At 44.9% G+C, this 18,782-nt stretch overlaps 1 protein-coding gene and 3 non-coding genes across 6 annotated transcripts in view; 3 read left to right on the top strand and 1 right to left on the bottom strand.

Annotated features, from left to right (window-relative positions):
- The window catches only part of SHF (Src homology 2 domain containing F), a 114,830-nt gene that overhangs the window by 73,701 nt on the left and 22,347 nt on the right, over window positions 1-18,782 (top strand). Inside the window, exon 1 of one of the 3 annotated variants that reach the window (XM_051822418.2) lies at window positions 13,852-13,870. The exons of the other annotated variants lie outside the window; for them this stretch is intronic. The gene's annotated coding sequence lies outside the window, so the exon portion shown is untranslated. Of the gene's footprint in view, window positions 1-13,851; window positions 13,871-18,782 lie in introns of those variants that run through there. 3 annotated transcript variants of the gene reach the window in all.
- TRNAH-GUG (transfer RNA histidin (anticodon GUG)) lies at window positions 13,177-13,248 on the bottom strand. The gene has a single exon. It is a non-coding gene; the product is annotated as a tRNA-His (tRNA).
- On the top strand, window positions 13,854-13,925 carry TRNAH-GUG (transfer RNA histidin (anticodon GUG)). The gene has a single exon. It is a non-coding gene; the product is annotated as a tRNA-His (tRNA).
- On the top strand, window positions 15,258-15,329 carry TRNAH-GUG (transfer RNA histidin (anticodon GUG)). Its single transcript has one exon. It is a non-coding gene; the product is annotated as a tRNA-His (tRNA).

Genomic DNA, 18,782 nt, shown 5'->3' with positions numbered 1-18,782 from the left:
GGAGTGGTAGGTGGTTGTGCCTTTGTGATGGGAAGAGACAAAGGTTATGGAGAGCCAGGGAGGGCCTGCAAACATGCTTGTGAGTTGTAGAAATTCAGCATCAACAGCAGCCAGCTCATGGGTTCTGCTGAGGGTTCTCTTCCTGGCTTTTAGAGAGCTGGCCACCTTTGCATCGTGTCCTCACATGGTAGAGGAAGAGCCAGCTCTCTGGTGTCTCTTCTAAGGGCACATGATCCCTTGAAGGCCTTACCCTATGACCTCACCTAAATCTAATTGCCTCACAAGAGGCCAAATCTAACACCATCACATTGGAGGGTGCTGTTTCAACCTGTTTCGGAGACGTGAATATTCATCACATAATACTTGACAACTATTAAGTATGACTTTTATTTTACTTTAGTCTGTGCAATTTTGACCATTAAAAAAAGTATTTTAGAAGTTCATCTTTGTTTCTAACCAAGTGAAATGCATGCCTTTGAAAGCACAAATTTCCCTTTTTTCATTGACATGGGTTCAAGGATGCTTTATTCATCACTTTATAGATTTCCCATGGCTATAAATATCCTCCCATATGTTTGATGTAGGAATTGAAACAGAATATTAAGTCTGACTTTTAACAAATTTAAAGCAGTGAGTTCTTTGTTGCTCCTTGCTGAAACTATATTTCATCTTGTCAAGAGCTGTTGGGTCCTCAGGGGACATGAACATTAGGTCTGCAACACTGACTGCCTAATAGAGAGAAACTAGAGAGAGCTCCTTTTTTCAAGTGACAAGGCCACATTGAATTCTCTGTAAAAGAAAGAGATATATTTTGATTAACAAATTCATGCAATAATATGGCACATTTCCCAAGGAAAATTGTTGATCAGACCTAGTATATATAATACATTATATGGACATTACATACAACAAACTATATGTTACATAACAAATTAATGGAGAGATGTTTTCAGGCAAATTTATTCACTATAATTAGACAAATAATCCTTTTACCACAAGACTGTATAGTTCAGACCAAAAAAATTGTTGCTTAATAATTATATAGTCAAGGATAGGCATATGGTGCAGTGGTTAGGTTGACGTTGAGACACCCACATCCCACATCAAAGTGCATGGTTGGAGTCATGGTTTCTCTGTTTTTGAACTGGCTTCCTACTAATGCTCATCCTGGGAGGCAATAGATGATGACTCAAGTATTTGAGTCCCCGCCATCCACATGGGATACCTGGATTGAGTTCTGGGCCCCTGGTTTCAGTCTGGCCCAGCCCTAGCTATTGCAGGCATTTGAGGAGTGAACAAACAGATAGAAGATCTCTATCTCTCTGCCTTCCAAATGGGAAAAAACAAGAAAGAAGGAAATTAAATAAAGATATTTATAACTAATTCAGATTAGTTTTTAAAATTTATAGTCAAATTAAATGCTACATTTTTCCCATTGAAGGTAACAAGGGCTGTTTTAGATAATTTTTTAAAAAATAATCTTCCAAATATCCCTTAACACTCAAAAGTTCTGCATAGTATCCCTTAATAAGTTTTAGGTATCATTATCTTTTAGGAACATGACAGGATATGAGAAAGAAATACCAGACAAAGAATAGCACTCTGAGGAGTCATATTTTTATAAAAGAAAAACACTCTATGCTGTGGGAAAGCTGAACATTTCCTGCCTGAGAGGTCACATGGCAGAGCTTGGCACCTTGTGCACTCGGGCCCAGCCCAGAGCTCTGATGTGCTAGTGACATGCTCTGACACACAGCACTGAACAGGCTCAGTGAACTTGACCAAGAGTACAAGGGGAGGGAGGAACACTTCCCAAAGACTGTGCCCTAACATGGCTAAAAACTCCGCCATTACTAGTAATAACAGTTCACCTATTTAAGAATTGACTAGTGAGCCAAGAGTCTTTCATGCATTATTTCACTGAATCCCCCTGGTGTCATAGTTACTGATTTTTAAACCACTATTCAAAGCCCCTATTTACCTTAGAGAGGTAAAGCAATTTGCCCAGCTGCTACTGAGTGGAGATCTTAGATGTTAATCCAGACAGTTGGATATTTCCTCAATTAGAGTCACAACCTCCAGGTAGATAAGTTCTAAATTTTACCCCATGTATCCCCAGGGGGCATTGATAGGGGCATTGCAGCTGTGGCCTGATTCAGCCTTTCACTTCACTTCTCAGACAGTTGCTCCAGTTCTGGAAAAAGCCTTCATCAGGCATCCTTGCCACCAAGGCAAGTGCAATCGGAAGTTCTGAAATGCAGATAATTCTAATTGTAGGGAGGGGCCGCCAGGCTGGAGCCTGCTCGAAGTCTATAAACACTGCTCGTGACTCAGTGCACAGCCTGAGTTCTGCAGAATTTTCCAAATGAAAGGTCGGCTGACACTGTGACCTGCAAGAAACAAGGAATGGAATGGCTGCCACTGCCTCCTTGGGTCACTCTTCTCTCCCACCTCACTGGGCAGGCCCCTTCCAATCCCTTCCACAAGAATTCACTATCCATGTCGTCTTTTTGAGAATAAAGAGGGAAATGCATTGCAACTTGGATCTGATGAGGTGTGGAGGCAGCAATGGTGCTGAAGGAACCAGCACAGATAGATGGGAAGGCAGCAAGAAGTCTTTGGGGCCATCACCCTCTCTGCCTTTGCCCTTGTCTCACCCTTCATCTTCCTCTCTATTCTCAAGACTGTCTGCCTCACTGGAAACCAAAGTCAGAAAGTAGCCCAGGTAGTTTATGGACCTTGCTAAAGGGCTTTTAAGAATTGGACAGCCAGTGAGGGAGGTAGACTGTCTTGTTCAGGATAATTTCCCCACTGCCTAGATGAGTATCTGGCTCCTTAAGATTTGTAGAATAAATTAAATTTAGAGGCCACCCAGTTCTTTCAAGACCCTAAAATTGCACCACCTTTTGGCCTGGCCATAGGCCAGTGAGTGACATGGTGTTGGCCAGATCTTCTGGGTAAAGGGACTTGGTGTGATGAAACATTTTGGGCCTGTGTGGGTTCTAGGCAGCAGAATGTGTGAAGCTAATACTCCATGTGATATCACTATTCCCGGGAAGCTCCAATCCAGGTTCCAGGACAGGAGGATTCTGGCTCTGTCATTGGAAGGCTGGCCCCCCACCCTCCAGATCACAGAACAATAGCTCTGAATTAAGCCTTTCCTGCCACTGCTATGGATTGAATTGTATCTCCTCAAAATTCCTATGTTGACACCCTAACCCCCATTGTGACTGTTTGCAGTAAGGAAGTTATCAAAGTTAGTGTCCTTATAAGAAGAGACACCAGAGAGCTCACTCACTCTAGCGCTCTCTCTCTCACTCCACCCCCTCACCATATGAGGACACTGTGAGAAGGTGATAGACTGCAAGCCAGGAAGAGAGCCCTCACCAGAATATAAATCAGTCATCCCTAGATCTTGGACTTCCAGCCTCAGAACTATGAGAAAACAAATTTAAAGTCACCCAGCCAATGGTATTTTGTTATGGCTGTCCAAGTAGAAAAGACACCCTCCTTTCTAATGCTTCAACATTTATATTCAGAGAGGTTCAAATGAGTGTGCATACTGAAAAGAAAGGAAGATTTAAAAAGTGTTTTCATCCATTTTAAAAGGTATTGACAATATGTGTAACTCATGAATAAAAGGAAAAATGTATTCTCCCCACCCCCAGAAAAAAAATGAATAGACATACTATTTGGCCCACTCTTGCCAGATTTCTCTCTGTCTCACTATTCTACATAAGTGTACACAACACTGGTTCCTGGCACACACCATTGCTCCTTTCCCATGTCTTAGGTATCCCATCACAAAGAGGCCAATTCTATGGGACAAGAATGTTTGCAAGAGCAAGGGCACCATGAGGCTCTAACAGTACCTTAAAATCTATCTTGGTCTCAGGCTGTCACCATAAAGAAGGCTGGTTTCAGGGACCTCCATTAAAGTGATCACGCTACTTTGGAATGGTAGCATAATATTTAAACCCCCTTCAACAAATTAGCAGGTTTTCTGGCTCTCTCAGAGGGGAATTGGATACAAGGTTACTTTCAAAAGCTCACAGAAAAAATGAAATTAAAAGATAAATTTGTTTTGGTGCAAAAATTTTGAAATTAATACAGTTTTTTCAAAATACATATTTTCTGTAAACTTTATAAAGACCCCTTGTATTTAATGGTGGGAGGAGGGTAGCAATGTTAAGAAACACAGGATGGGAAAGCTAAGGGACCAGAGCCGGTCTCTACAAAGACTTTGAGGAGCTGAAATCAGCAAATCAGGTTTGCTCCCTTAACAGTTTCCCCACATAGCTCTCAAAAACCAGAAAAAAACTACAATAAAGTACTTGTCCTGTCACAATGTAAACCTCAGCAAAAGTTAATTAATAATTACAGAGCACGAGATAAAATCTTAAATGATTAACTGAACAGGACCCAGGGTTATGGGATCTGATCAGGTAAATTACATATGCCCCTGTGAGATGGGGCTGCAGCTGGGAAAGTCCCATGAAGAGGCTGTAGCAGGAAGGTACTCTTAGAATCATCTGGGCAGAAGATAGTCAGGGGTAGGGCAGCAGAGTGTGGCCAGGGACAGGAGGCTAGAGAACGCTGTTGATTGACAGCTGTATATATTTCACTGCCCTGCCTTTGGGTAGCCATGGAGCTGGACATTAATCACAAAGGCTATCGCCCTTTCTGCACTGGTACACAAGCAACTGTTTGAGAGAGGGGGCTAGAAAGACACCACTAGAAATATAAGGATCTTTCTCTGAAACCATTATAAAGTGCTATCAGGCATATTTCTTGTGTTTTATCTGATCTTATCCTGCTTCATTAAAAACTTGGGCCTTGGGGTAGGCCTTGTGCTGTAGTGGGTTAAGTGGCCACTTGCAACACAGATATCTCATGTGGGGGTGCCCATGACACCTAGTAGTTCTGTTTTGGGTCCAGCTCCCGACTCATGCACCTGGAAAAGCAGCAGAAGATGGCACAACTACTTGGGCCTCTAGCACCTACATGGGAAACCCAGATGGAGTTGTAGGCTCCTGGCTTCTGCCTAGTTCAGACCTGGCTGTTGTGGCTGTTTGGGAAGTGGATCAGTGGATGGAAGATATTCTCTCTTTCTCTCTCTCTATCTCTCTCTCGCTCACTCTCTCTCTATCTCTCCCCTCTATCTCTCTGTAACTCTGCCTTTCAAATAAATAAATCTTAAAAAAAGTATTTCTCCCCAAATATATCAAAGTCCTAGTCCCTGGAAACCTGATCATATGATCTTATTTAGAAAAAGCTAATTGTCTCAAGATGAGATCATCATGGATTTAGGATTTAGTATGTGTCCTAAATCCAAAGGCAGAAGATTGAAGATACAGAAGATCAAAGACCAATGATACAGATCAAAGTGCTATGATAATGGAGGTAAAGATAGAATTAGGTAAACCACTAACCAAGAAAGGCCTGGAGCCACCAGAAGCTGTAAGAGGCAAGAGAGGACTCTCCGAGGCTCAGGAGGAAGTGAGTCTCTTCTGCAACACCTTGATTTCAGACATCCTCTGGCTTCTGATTGGGTTTAGGAGATGGGGTATCTTTCAGCCTATTTCTCCATCTACCTTGAGGCTAGCTCAATGGTGGCATGGGTGCAAGTCATAGCTGGGTTCCACAATAAGGAGTTCTTCTCACCAAGACTAATCTGGCTGCTCCCATTAGTGACTGTTGAATCTACTAATAGAATTCATCCCCTCCATTCCACTTTCACTGGAGGTCTCTGACTCAAATAAATCTTGCTTTTAAATACCAAAAAAAAAAAAAAAAAAAATAGTAGAGTTCAGTGATAAGGCCACAGTGAGGCATTATTTCTCAACACCACCAGCCAGTCACCTGACGGCCCCATCATTGTGGGGTCAGCAGTTCCCCAGTGGACTTAACATTTATTCTGGATATGTTGCAGCTTAGTAATTCAATGTCCCATGTCAAAAGGCAAGGGGAAACTATAGTAATGCAAGTCTGTCAGGACTATTAGTAGTTCACGTGCTTAAAAATGAAAACGAAAATAAAAGTCATGCCATCAGGTAAAGAACCATGAGTATTTCAGTGCTGGCTGGCTGCATAGGAAGTGTGAAATGGTGGGGGAAAAGGATATTACAAACTCTAGCTACTGCCTTATTACTAATTATTAGATTTTTAACAGCAAAGCATATTTTTCCTTGGTTTATTATTTATGCTTTATATTTATTAATTTCTTCCTTTTCTGTCCTCTATTCTTTGATATAGGGTAAATTGATAGTAGTTAACCCTTTAGTTTTCATGTTACAGGATATTAAAGGGAGATTGTGACTGAAAAAGAATGATCATCCTGAAGAGAATATAAATGACTGCTAGGATTTGGGGTCTCCCCTTCTGAGGGAAGGTGGTGGAGGCATCTTTATTTGTATGAGAAGTCACAGAACATTCAGGAAAAGTATTACGCAGTTGCTATCATCGCTTAGAAATTGAGTGTGGGTAGAATGGCAAGTCTGGGTGATGAGTACCTGAAGCGATGAACTTCACCAGACTGTCTATTCATTGGATCCTGCACGAGTTAGGAAGGTACTCTTAGAATCGGCTGGGCAGAAGATAGCCAGGGGTAGGGCGGCAGAGTGTGGCCAGGGACAGGAGCCTAGAGAACACTGTTCTTCTATAGTCCTGCAAGAGTTAGGAAGACTGCAAAAACCTTTGTTAGATTGCTTTGCCAGTCATTCCCTATGTTAGATTCCATAAATTAAGAGGCAGTTATATGAAATTTGGAGAATGGGAGAAAGGCAGAATGTTGTTTTTCCACTATAGCAATGAGCAGATATGTGGGCTTCAACAGATATGAGTATGCTTCAAAAAGTTCATGGGAAAAGGAATTAGATAAGTTCAGGCTGGCACTGTGGCCCTGGCCCTTGTAGTCATCTAGGGAATGAACCAGCAATAGAAGGCCTCTCTGTTTCTGTCTCTCCTGCTCTTTGTCAGTCTGCCTTTCAAATAAAATATGTATTTAAAAAAATAATAGTTTGACTTTAACATTTAAAGAAATTTAAGAGGCCGGCGCTGTGACACAGTGTGTTAAAGCCCTGACCTGAAGCGCCAGCATCCCGTATGGGTGCTGGTTCTAGTCCCAGCTGTTCCATTTCCAGTCCAGCTCTCTGCTATTGCTTGGGAGAGCAGTACAAGATGGCCCAAGTCCTTGAGCCTCTGCACCCATGTGAGAGACCCAGAAGAAGTTCCTGGCTCCTGGCTTTGGATTGGCACAGCTCCAGCTGTTGCGGCCATCTGAGGAGCAAACCAGTGGATGGAAGACCTCTCTCTCTGCCGTATCTCTCTCTGTAACTCTGTCTTTCAAACAAATAAAATAAATCTTAAAAAAAAAAAAAAAATTTAGGCCGGCGCCGTGGCTCACTAGGCTAATCCTCCGCCTTGCGGCGCCGGCACACCGGGTTCTAGTCCCGGTCGGGGCACCGGATTCTGTCCCGGTTGCTCCTCTTCCAGGCCAGCTCTCTGCTATGGCCCAAGAGTGCAGTGGAGGATGGCCCAAGTCCTTGAGCCCATGCACCCGCATGGGAGACCAGAAAAAGCACCTGGCTCCTGGCTTCGGATCAGCGCGATGCGCCGGCCGCGGCGGCCATTGGAGGGTGAACCAACGGCAAAAAGGAAGACCTTTCTCTCTCTCTCTCTCTCTCACTGTCCACTCGGCCTGTCAAAAAAAAAAAAAAAAAAGGAATTTAAAAGATCAAGTCAGCTTTTGTACAATTTTTAATATATCACTCCCTCTTAAATTGAAATTACATTTGAAATTTACATATTCTTTCATTTTGTCTGATTCCCAATACTAACAGTGATATCAGGGGAACATGGCTGCATCTACATTTAACACTGTTTTAACTGCCTTCCTTGACTCTTGAAAACATTTTGGCCTTGATATTAGGGCTCCCTCTCAAACCTTGTATCCATTTCCTTCATCCAGCATGCCCATCCCATTTACCCCTGAGCTAAAGCAGGAACACCTGACCTGAGGGAAGAGTCCTTGCCCCACCTATCAGACCCAAAGCCCAACTTCAACAACCAGTGTCCAGAGGGCTGAAACTTTCTTCTGGCTCTCCTTTAAGACTTTTATCAATACCCGATTGCCCACCTACACCTGACCCTTCTAAAATACAAGGGTGATTATGTCTTTCCTCTGCTTAACAACAACAAAGCAGTGGACAGCCTTCAGGAAATCTGACATTTTGTCTTGGGTGCATTATTTTGAAGAACAAGCCTATGGTTTCAATGTATTCCCATAACAATAAGAACCATCAGCCTCCAGGAAAAAGACCTGATTCAAGAAGGCCAAGAAATTTATCACAATTTGGCTCCAGCCTCTCTCCATCTACTCTTCTTTTTGTATTTTAAATCATGGCTATGACTTGTCTTTCCCTGTGCTATCTATATATATATATTCATGCTTCCTTGTCTTGTTTCTGTCTTTTCTCTTTGCCTAGATTCCCATTTCCCCTTTTCTGTCAGGAAAATTACTATGCATGCCTTGGAACTCAAATCAAATATGGATTCCTGGTGGAATGAATTATCTAAGTCCCAATATACTGTGTATATAATTCTAGCATAGTTGTAATTATTTCCTCCTTCATCAAGTTAACCTTGGATTTAGATGACCTCAGCATAAGATTAGATCTTATTTAAATTGATATCTCCAAGGCATAGCACAGATCATACTAGGGACTACTGATTGTTGGGTCTGGGCCATTGCCTAACATATCAGGGACCCATCTCCCACTGATGTGCCTGGGAAAGTGGAGGGGTAGATGGCCCATGTGTTTGGAGCCCTAACACCCACATTGGAGACCCAGATGGATCTCCAGGCTCCTGGCTTCAGCTTGGCCCAACCCTGGCCATTGTACGCATTTGGTGAGTGAACACCTGACTGACTTTGTAACTGACTTTCAAATAAATAAATCTTCAAAACAAAAAGTCACTTGAGCACCTCAAAAGTAGACTTTCAGCCCAGAGGACAATCCTTTGAATTAAATATTTAGCATTTTGAAAAGCTTCCTACATTGACCTTATTTTTTCTCATTCCATGATGAAAAATTCATTCTAGTTTGTCAATTCTAGAATAATGTTTGGAAACAACTGATTTTGATCTTCACATTCTTCCTGACTCAGGAATGGGTTTCAAGTATCATGACAAAAATAAAATCCTACAGGCTTTCCCCACAGCTTCTTTTCTTGGGTGTGGAGAGAAGTGGCTAGAAATAAGAGACCAACTAATGCATATTGAGCAGTCTGGGCTATCACTTGACTTGTGTATTATGTGCACATCTCCGTTGATAAACTCAGCTAGAAAATTAACTACTTCGGGCAAGAAGTATCTTGCACAGCTTTGCGGCTCCCCATGACTTACAGCACTCAAAGAGCTAAAAGATGCTTATTTACAGGATAGATTGAGGATGGAATTTGAGTCCTGAATATCCAGAGAGTCCCTGTGAAGTGGATTCCATTAGTCAGAAGTGATGTCTTCCCAGTTAAATGAGTCTTCTGCAGCCTCTGCTCTCCCCATCCACTTCCTGGGGTGCAGCGCCTCCTATTGGGAATCCAGGTCTGTGCCTCCTCCCTCAATGGTCTCTTAGTGACTCCCAGATCACCATCTTCTCACCCTCAAAACCTCAGCGTCACCTCCACTGAAGAGGCTCGGTAGATTCTGGCAGTCCTTCGTAATAACCTATGTTCTCTAGAGGTGAGCAATGAAGGGCTCCATTAGTGATAGATCATTGCTTATCAAGCCTTCCTGGGTTGATGAATCACCTAGGGGGAATCTTGTTAAAGAGTCTGATCCAGCAGTTCCAGGCTGTGGAACCAGATTCTGAATTTCAAACAAGTTTCCAGGTGACATGGAGGCTGCTAGCTGAATCTGCTGCTCCCGTGGCAGCCAGCTGCTGCAGCAATGGCTGGCACCGCTGGGGGCAACAGCGGCAGATCCTTGGTATGCTGGTTATCCAGGAAGCCATGGGTTGATTGTAATATATATGATATATGTGTATATACATTTGCTGGAATGTTGTTTAAAACATTTTTGTTGGAACTTGTTATAACTTTAAAAAACTCCATAATAACATCTTTTTCTTTGAAGATGGTTTTTCTTTAAAAATGTTGTTTATTTTCATTTACTTGAAAGGCAGAGCAAGAGCAAAAGAGATCTTCCAGCTGCTGGTTCACTTTCCAAATGCTTGCAATAGCCAGAGCTGGGCCAGGCCGATGTCAGGAGGCTGGAGCTCCATCTGAGGCTCCCACATAGATGGTATAGGCACAAGCATTTGTATCACCCTCTGCTACTCCCAGGATACATTAGCAGGAAACTGATCAGAAGTAGCAAGGCTAAGACTTGAACTGGCACTTAGATATGGGATGTGGGCATCCCAAGCAGTGGCTTAACCTGCTGTGTTAACCCACACATTCATATTTAAAATATGAATTTTAAAAGGTAGGAAATCATTTTTAAATAGACTGTGATGACAGATATTGAGGTGGATTTATTCATAAAGCTTATAAATTAGTCCTGAAGAGAATCCTCAAACAAGAGTCAGAAACATTTGAGGCAGCTGATTAGAGAAAGTGGAATGCCTACTTTTGAAACATGACTTATTTGGATCCTTAAGTTCCACTGTGTTCACCTTTAAGACGTTGGTTTCTTTGTGTCATATTTCCCCCTACTATTTGATGTAAGGACAACGTCAATAGGGCTTCTTAAGTACCAGACACTATTGCTTTATAAATATTAACTCAATCTTCATAACAAGTGTGCTTCCTTCCCTGCCGCTTTTACAAATGAGAAAACTGAGACACAGAGACATGATGTTGGTTGCCTGACATTGCCCAGCTAGTAAATGGTTGAGTCAGGATTCAAACCCTAGGCAACCTTCTTGCAGGCTTCATTACTAAGCTGGGCTACCCGTTGACTAGGACAAGCCTAGAGGAAGGTGTCACTATTGCATCTCATGGTCTATCATATGGAACGGTAAAGAAAAGAAGGGAAAAGAAAAAGTCAGTGACTTAGAGACTGGAAACCCTGCAGAAAGTAACAAATCTAACCAAGAAGGGAAGAGCAGGTGTTCAAAGTATGAGCAGCGAGCCTTTAGACTGGCTGCCTCTTTCCTGGAGCTGAGAGGCCTGGAGAAGACCTCAGACCTCATGCTGGAAGGGGAAAGACCAGCTTCCCAGTAGCAGGGAAGAGCTGACTGGCTGCTCAGAGCCGGTGTCCCGAGGTGGCAGCGTCTTGCTGAGGTCTTCCCAAGGCAGGGTCTCCAGCTCTCAGCTCTGCCAGCCCAGCTGGCTTTGTCACAGCCCCCAGAAATAAGTAGGCTCTGGGGAAATGAATCATACCGACCAGACTCTTGAGTCTAAACCAAAATACCCATAGTGAAAAGAACAAGTAGCTTGTTCCGAGCAGAGCTCCTTCCTGCAGGAAAGTCTACCAGGCAGTCAAATCATTATCACAATCTGTTTTGTGGTCCTAGAATCAGAGTAGGGGAAACTGACTGAGTGACCTCAGAAGAGGATGTTAGGAATTGTTGGTAGCTGGATGCAACCAACTCCAGGACAGACATGTACCTGCCAAAAAGAAAAAGGCCTATAGTTGGAAGTGCAGGAGAGCACTCTTGCCCCTTGTCACTCTTCCTGCAAACCAAAGTGTCACAATATGACACTTCCAGTTTAGCTTTCCTTAGCATACCCAGCCTCAGATGTGGATGGCTAAGGGGTTATCTCAGAAGGTGGAGGTTATTGGATTTGTTTTCTTGGATTTTACCCACAATACTCTTAAAAGGTGGTTGCTTCTGACTTTCTCCTAGGTTCTGGGAGCAGGTCACAGCCCAGAGCACAGAAGCACCTGCACAGAGTAGTGGGGAAATGGCAGTGGGGCCAACAGGAGAGAGCCAGAGCCATTCATTTATTCCCACCATGACAGCTTACCCAGCCTGCAGGTTAAAAAACTTCAGTGAAATTTCTTGGTGAGGAGTCTAAGGAATAGAAACTGTCACATTCCTATCGATTGGTTCGTGTGTGTGACTTTGATCCTCTCTAGGTGTATAACCCTTAAATCAGTCATCTGAAGCCTGTCAAGTTCTCAGGTTCACCTTCACCTATTCTGCTCAGAACACTCTTGGGGTCTAAACTCTTAGGGAATTGGGGGCTGGGAATCACAGCCTATCAATGTCTCACTTCAGCATGTTCAGGAAGTCTTTGCTGATGGATTTTTTTTTTTTTTTTTTTTTTTTTTTTTTTTGCGGGTAGGGGCACAGCCCCAATGCAATGTCCATCTCTCCCAGGAATGCTTCCTGACCTGGTTTGCCTCCGCCCCCACCCCCCCACCCCACTCCCCACCCCAGTCCCCTGGGAGGAACTGAAGAGGCTTATTTTGCACTCAGTCCTCTCTCATTCCCTCCTTGACAGTGACGTGGCTGCCACCAGCTGCCTGAAAGCCAAATCCAATACTCACTTCCAATTTGCCTAATGGCGCATGACAGACCTGCATTTCTTGAGTTTGTTTTTTTTTTTAACTGCACAGAAAACAAATCAACAAAATTGACTTTAAATCTGAGGTAGATTAGGAAAAAAAAAAAAGCCTCCAGGAGAAAATGGCTTGTCACCCACCCAGGAGCTGTGGAGATGGGGCCACAAACCACTTATTAAGCACCCCTCAATAGTGACTACGGGAACCAGCGCCTGTGGTGTGGTGGTATGTGTCACTTGTCACAGGATCTGAACCAAGAATGGTTCAGTGTTTTGACCAATCTGCACTCTTCAAACCCTGAACCAATGCTTGCGCGTTGTTGTGATATATGGCCCCCAAGCATGGATGTTTTAGCCGGTGTGATGCTTATTAGAGGATTCTGTATGATTTGACCATCGATGGGGTCAAATGAGGAAAAAGTACTACGCAGAATCTATCCCAAAGCAGAATTATCACATGCTGGAGATGGGGGTTGGCTGGCTCACTGGCAGGTGGGTAAATAAAACGTGAAACAATAGTCCATTGTATCCACAGAGCTCTCTGTTCACGCGTGACGGCCCCATGGTAACCTCTGCCCCAACCTAACTGAAAGCAGCTCCCACATTCGCACGAATGTGACTTCCCAAATTTAAAAAGACGCCCTTGCCGTGCCATTGTTCCCACAATGCCGTGACTCGGATTCGAACCGAGGTTGCTGCGGCCACAACGCAGAGTACTAACCACTATACGATCACGGCGAGCTACCGGGACGCCACGAGGAGCGAGCGGCCGGGCGTCTTGCCTCTTACGCTGTCCCAGCCTCTGTGCTTCCCGTAGCCACCCGCCCTATCGTCCTCACCCTGACCCCAGGGAGTAGGGGAGCCCTGGACTCCCCAGCCCAAAAGCTCCGCTTGGCTCTGCGCACCGGCCGCAAAAGGGGGCCGCGAAGTGCTTTGCAAACTAAAGATTCCTATAAGGCCAGGCCGTACTGACATGAAACCCCCGAGTCGTCGCTCTCACGCTCACAGCGCCCCGGCTATTGCGCTACCTGAACGGGCTCTGGCTGGGACTGGAGCCGTCCCTGGAGTTCTACAAGAAGGAATTCTGAGCCACCCCACAACTGCCTCGAGGCGCGGGAAAGGGGAACCCCTTTCGTGAAGCAAAGACGTCTCTCTGCAAGTGGATCAAAGTGCGGACCCAAACCGAGAACTCAGAGGAGACTATTGCGCCTGCGCGCACTCAGCCGCAATTTGGAGATGGGCGGGAAAAAGCAATGACAAGCCAGTGACGCCACAAAGGGGCGGAGCTTGCAACGAACAAGAGCGCTGCGGAGAGAGAAGCGCCACCAGTCCTCCAGTAGCTCGCCGTGATCGTATAGTGGTTAGTACTCTGCGTTGTGGCCGCAGCAACCTCGGTTCGAATCCGAGTCACGGCATTGTGGGAACAATGGCACGGCAAAGGGGGCTGTATTTTATCGTCCTCTTTCGTTTTTATCTTGCGCTTGTAACGTTCTGAAAAATGGAACCCCAACTCCCTTGTGGCCGCTGGGGACGACGTTTATTCAGGCTTTCGCTAAAAAGGATTTCCAAAGGATCTAGGTCTCGGGTTGCTCCGGGGGCTAGGCGCGTTCTCCGAGAGGCAGCACGGAGCTCTGGCCTCCCTGAACAAATGTAAAAGACCTCTGTGCGAATTTCCCTAGAAATTCCGCACAGGAAGCAGACTCCTGTTAGGAAAGGGAAGGCCTCACAGAGGAAGCGACCGTTGAAGTAGGTCGTAAAGCAGAGTGAGAATTTGCCCAGCACAGCCAGGATCATTCCGTGTGCAAAGGCTTGAAGGAAGACTTGAGGAGACAGGCTGATCCTAATTCACAGGTGTTCTAAGTCTCCTGTCAGTCCGCTTCCCGACTCCCCACGGTGCCGGAGGCTGTGCCTGACAGGGAGTGGGCGGTCCCCAGCGACCCGCTGAGTGAATGAATGAGGGGACCGGGGGGGGGGGGGCACCCTGAGGGAGGGCCAAAGGATGAGCAGGAAGAGGCAACGAGTTTCCTGCAGTCTGGGGTGCACGGCCGCTCCAGTGGCTCTGCAGAGGGCCGGCCGGCTGAGCTGGTGGGCGGCCCGGATCCCTCGTCAGACACCACCCGCGCCTCCTCAGGGGAGCAAACAGCCACTAGCAGCCGTGGCCTCAGACCGTGGCCTGCTGGACCACCAGAAGCAGGCCGGTGGGCAGCTGGCCTGGAGGCGACACAGCCCAGGGAGGAGTGGGGGCCTCGCGGCAGAACGAGACCCTGGAAGGCAGTGGGTGTCGACAGGAGCGGGGCCAGGCGGGCAAGCTGCGTCCACCGAGTTCCTTCTACGTAGCCCACCCAGTTATGGGGGCGAACAAGACCCCTGTAAAGAGAATGTTGGATCACTGCTCGGGAAAATGGCTTAATAGAAGCCACGAGGAACGGCCCCTGCAGGCCCTGGCACGCTGGAGGCTTCGCTGGAAGGGTCTTCAGGGCACAAAAGATGGGCGTCCCCCAAGGACAGTCTGAGTTCTGGGCACCTCCGTCCCTGGACGTCTAAGCGGTCTCAAAACTCTTAAGGCGGCCCCAGAAAGCCTGCAGACTATCATCGCCGCCGCCTGCGGCTGGCGCGAATTCGAGCCCGGCAGACCGCAATGCGCCTGCGCGTTCTCAGGCATCGTCAGTCCGTGACGCAGACGCGACCGGCCTATGCCTATTGAAAGGGACAATCGGAAGGCTGTGTCCTCAGGTCCCCGGTAGCTCGCCGTGATCGTATAGTGGTTAGTACTCTGCGTTGTGGCCGCAGCAACCTCGGTTCGAATCCGAGTCACGGCATTGTGGGAACAATGGCACGGCAAGGGGTTCGTTTTTTCCCTTCAGGTTTTTTTGTTGAAACGAACAGCTGTTTACTCGCTTGAAAATTGAGCAGCCTGGAATATCGCCACCCCCTGTGATTCCCGTTTAGTCCTCTGAACACAGCCTTAGATCAAACGGTTGTAATCCTTTCCCTCCCGAAAATCCGATATAAATCATTGTACACGATCAAGACAGCGCCCTCGTGACCTTGTGGGCTTTTTTCTTTTTCTTGCATTTAAAAAAATTGGGTCGTTCTTTTGTAAAAAAGAGAATACATGTACACAGGTGTAGTGAAAAAAAGTAAGAAGTCTTCCGTATATCTTTCTATGACAATCCTTGTGTAAACAAATATTTATGTATGTAATTACATATGTAAATATAGTCCTCTTTGCTTCTTGCATAAAACACAATCTCTTCCTTCTCTCGCCTTCCCCTCTCCTCCCTCCTCGAAGTGATGTGATGTTAACACAGCATGAAATGACAGATGGGCAGGAACAGGGCAATCTCTTTTTATGGGAAAGAATTCACACACCAGAGGGAATTGCCACCCATTTCAAGTCCTGTACTTTCTCTCCCCAGGGTCTGATTCCTAGCCAGGGAGGTTGGGGGACAATTTGGGCTGAAAAGATAGGGGAAAGGCATTCTTTACTGAACCCATATGAAATGGATGGGAGTCTTGGCCCTGTTAGGAAGAAACCCTGTTTTGATTTCAGGTTGGGAGAGCAGAGTAGCATCTCAAATTTGCAGTCTGGAAGAGAGGTTTGGCTTGGGCAGTCCATCTGAAGACCCTCCATGCCCATCTCTCCTTCTCAGTCAGGACCCACTGTTAGTCTCGGGCCACTAATATTAGAAAATCAAATTGATTGAAGGTTGGACTAAATCTTGCCTGCGTTTCCATAAATATCTGAACAGAGGTTTCTTTACAGAGAAATGTGTGTGTGAAGTGCCCAAGGTTTGCTTTATGGCTGCATATTCCATTGTGTGTGTTTAATGCAAAACAACATTATTTTCATATACAATAGAAACAGTCTATGCTTGCACTAAAAAGAAAAATATGCTTTTCCATTTTTCTAGTAACTTGTCACTCTCTAGGTATCACTCCCCTGCTTGCTCTTTTTCTCTCTACCTTTTCCTTTCCTTTAAAGACACATAACCTGAAGAAATATTTCACTTTCCTCTTAAATCTACAGTAAGTGTGTGTGGGGGGGGGATGCTGAAAGTTGGTGATAAAAGGGACTGACTTGGGGTCCAGTGAAATCCTAAGGCCTTGGTCTTTGAAGATGTGGCCTCATCTAATGGCCCCCAGGCCACTCCTCTTCCATGCACTGGATCTCTTCATGTTTCTGGAGAAGACAACCATCTAGAGTAAGATCTCTAAAATTTTTAAATATTGATAATGAATTCAATTATTTTTTAAACACCAAGTTGACAAAAACTATGTAGACCAGACTTGATCCAAATGAAGCTCCGTGTCAACATCTAGAATCAAATAACAGAGTGCATATGTGAGTGTACTGGGATGAAGTTGTCCTCTCAAGATTATGGACAGAGATGGACCCAGACAAGACTGGAGGAGACAAAAGGCTAGGACCACTCCTAAAAGAAGACAAAACTCAGGTAGAATGAGGGTTCAGGACATGACCAGGCATCCAAACACAGGCAAACAGAGTGAGGATACTTCAGTCAGTACCCAGTGAAAAAACCAAGGGCAAAGTGCCAGGCCTGGTACATACACAACTTTCAAATGTTGAGAGGAAATAAGAATTCAGTCTGAGAGGAAGAAACCAGGAGAGTGTCATTTTAAGAAAAGTGTAGGAGAAGAAGGTTTCAAGGACAGGAGGTCAGCAGACAGGTGGGTCAGAGAAGTCAAGGAGAAAAATGAGACAAAATTATTGAGTTTGACACTTTGAAGTCATTGTTGACTTTAAAGGCTGCCTGTGGGAGTAACTGTATGATGTATATCAAGAATCAAACAAGTTGACATTCTTTGTCCCAATTATTATGTTTTGGGGATTCTTACCAAAAGAAATAATGTTAACAGAAAAAATTATCTGCAGAAATATGTTTGTTATAGAGTTGTTTAGAAAGGGGGAGATTGTAAATAGCCTCAATGTTCAGCAAATAAGGCAATGTTGAACTATACCAAAGCAGGTTCATTTGGTGATATATTTAATAGCCATTTTTAAAATGTTAACTTTAGGGTCCAGCGCTGTGGCATAGCGGGTAAAGCCACTGTCTCTAGTGCCAGTATCCCATTTGGGCACAATTTTTTTTTTATCTTTTATTTAATGAATATAAATTTCCAAAGTACGACTCATGGGTTACAATGGCTTCCCCCCCCCCATACCGTCCCTCCCACCCACAACCCTCCCCTTTCCCACTCCCTCTCCCCTTCCATTCACATCAAGATTCATTTTCGATTATCTTAATATACAGAAGATCAGCTTAGTATACCTTAAGTAAGGATTTCAACAGTTTGTTCCCACACAGAAACATAAAGTGAAAAATAATAGATGATTTTTTTTTAAATGATGATGAAATCAGATCAGACCTATTGTCATGTTTAATCCCAGTGAGAGTCAAGTTGGGAATTGATAATTTCTTTTTTTTTTTTTTTTTTTTTTTACAGAAGATCAGTTTAGTGTACATTAAGTAAAGATTTCAATCGTTTGCACCCCCATAGAAACACAAAGTGAAATATACTGTTTGAGTACTCGTTATAGCATTAAGCCTCAGTGTACAGCACATTAAGGACAGAGATCCTACATGAGGAGTAAGTGCACAGTGACTCCTGTTGTTGACTTTACAAATTGACACTCCTGTTTATGGCATCAGTAATCTCCCTATGCACCAGTCACCATTTGGGCACAATTTGAATCTGGGCTGCTCCACTTCCAATCCAGCTCTCTGCTATGGCCTGGGAAAGCAGTAGAAGATGGCCCAAGTCCTTGGGCCCCTGCGCCTGTGTGGGAGACTCGGAGACCTGGTTTTGGCCTCACCCAGCCCCAGCCCCAGCTGTAGCTGTTGCAGCCATTTGGAGAGTGATGGAAGATCTCTTTTTGCCTCTCCTTCTTTCTCTGTCACTCTGCCTTTCAAATAAAATCTTAAAAAAAAAAAAAAAAAAAGACAACACCAAAAGACATAAGAATGTCTTGTAAAGCTTCCCATTGGACAAATTTGGGACAATTTGAACATCAAAAAACATAATGAAGGTGGGCATTTGGCAAAGCATCTGCTGGCCATCCCATGTCAGAGTGCCTGGGATCCCAATTCCAGCTTCCTTCCTACCATTGCATACCCTGGGAGGCAGCAAATGATGGCTCAAGTACTTGGATCCCTGCCACCCATATGGGAGAATTCCTGGCTCCTGGCTTGGGGCTCCAGCATTTGGGGAGTGAACCAGGGAATGGAAGATTTCTCTCTGTCTGTCTC

This window comes from Oryctolagus cuniculus, chromosome 12, assembly GCF_964237555.1.
Source record: "Oryctolagus cuniculus chromosome 12, mOryCun1.1, whole genome shotgun sequence".
Taxonomy (NCBI): Eukaryota; Metazoa; Chordata; class Mammalia; order Lagomorpha; family Leporidae; genus Oryctolagus; species Oryctolagus cuniculus.
The sequence above is the reverse complement of the archived record's forward strand: the minus strand, read 5'-3'. Positions and strand labels throughout refer to the sequence as shown.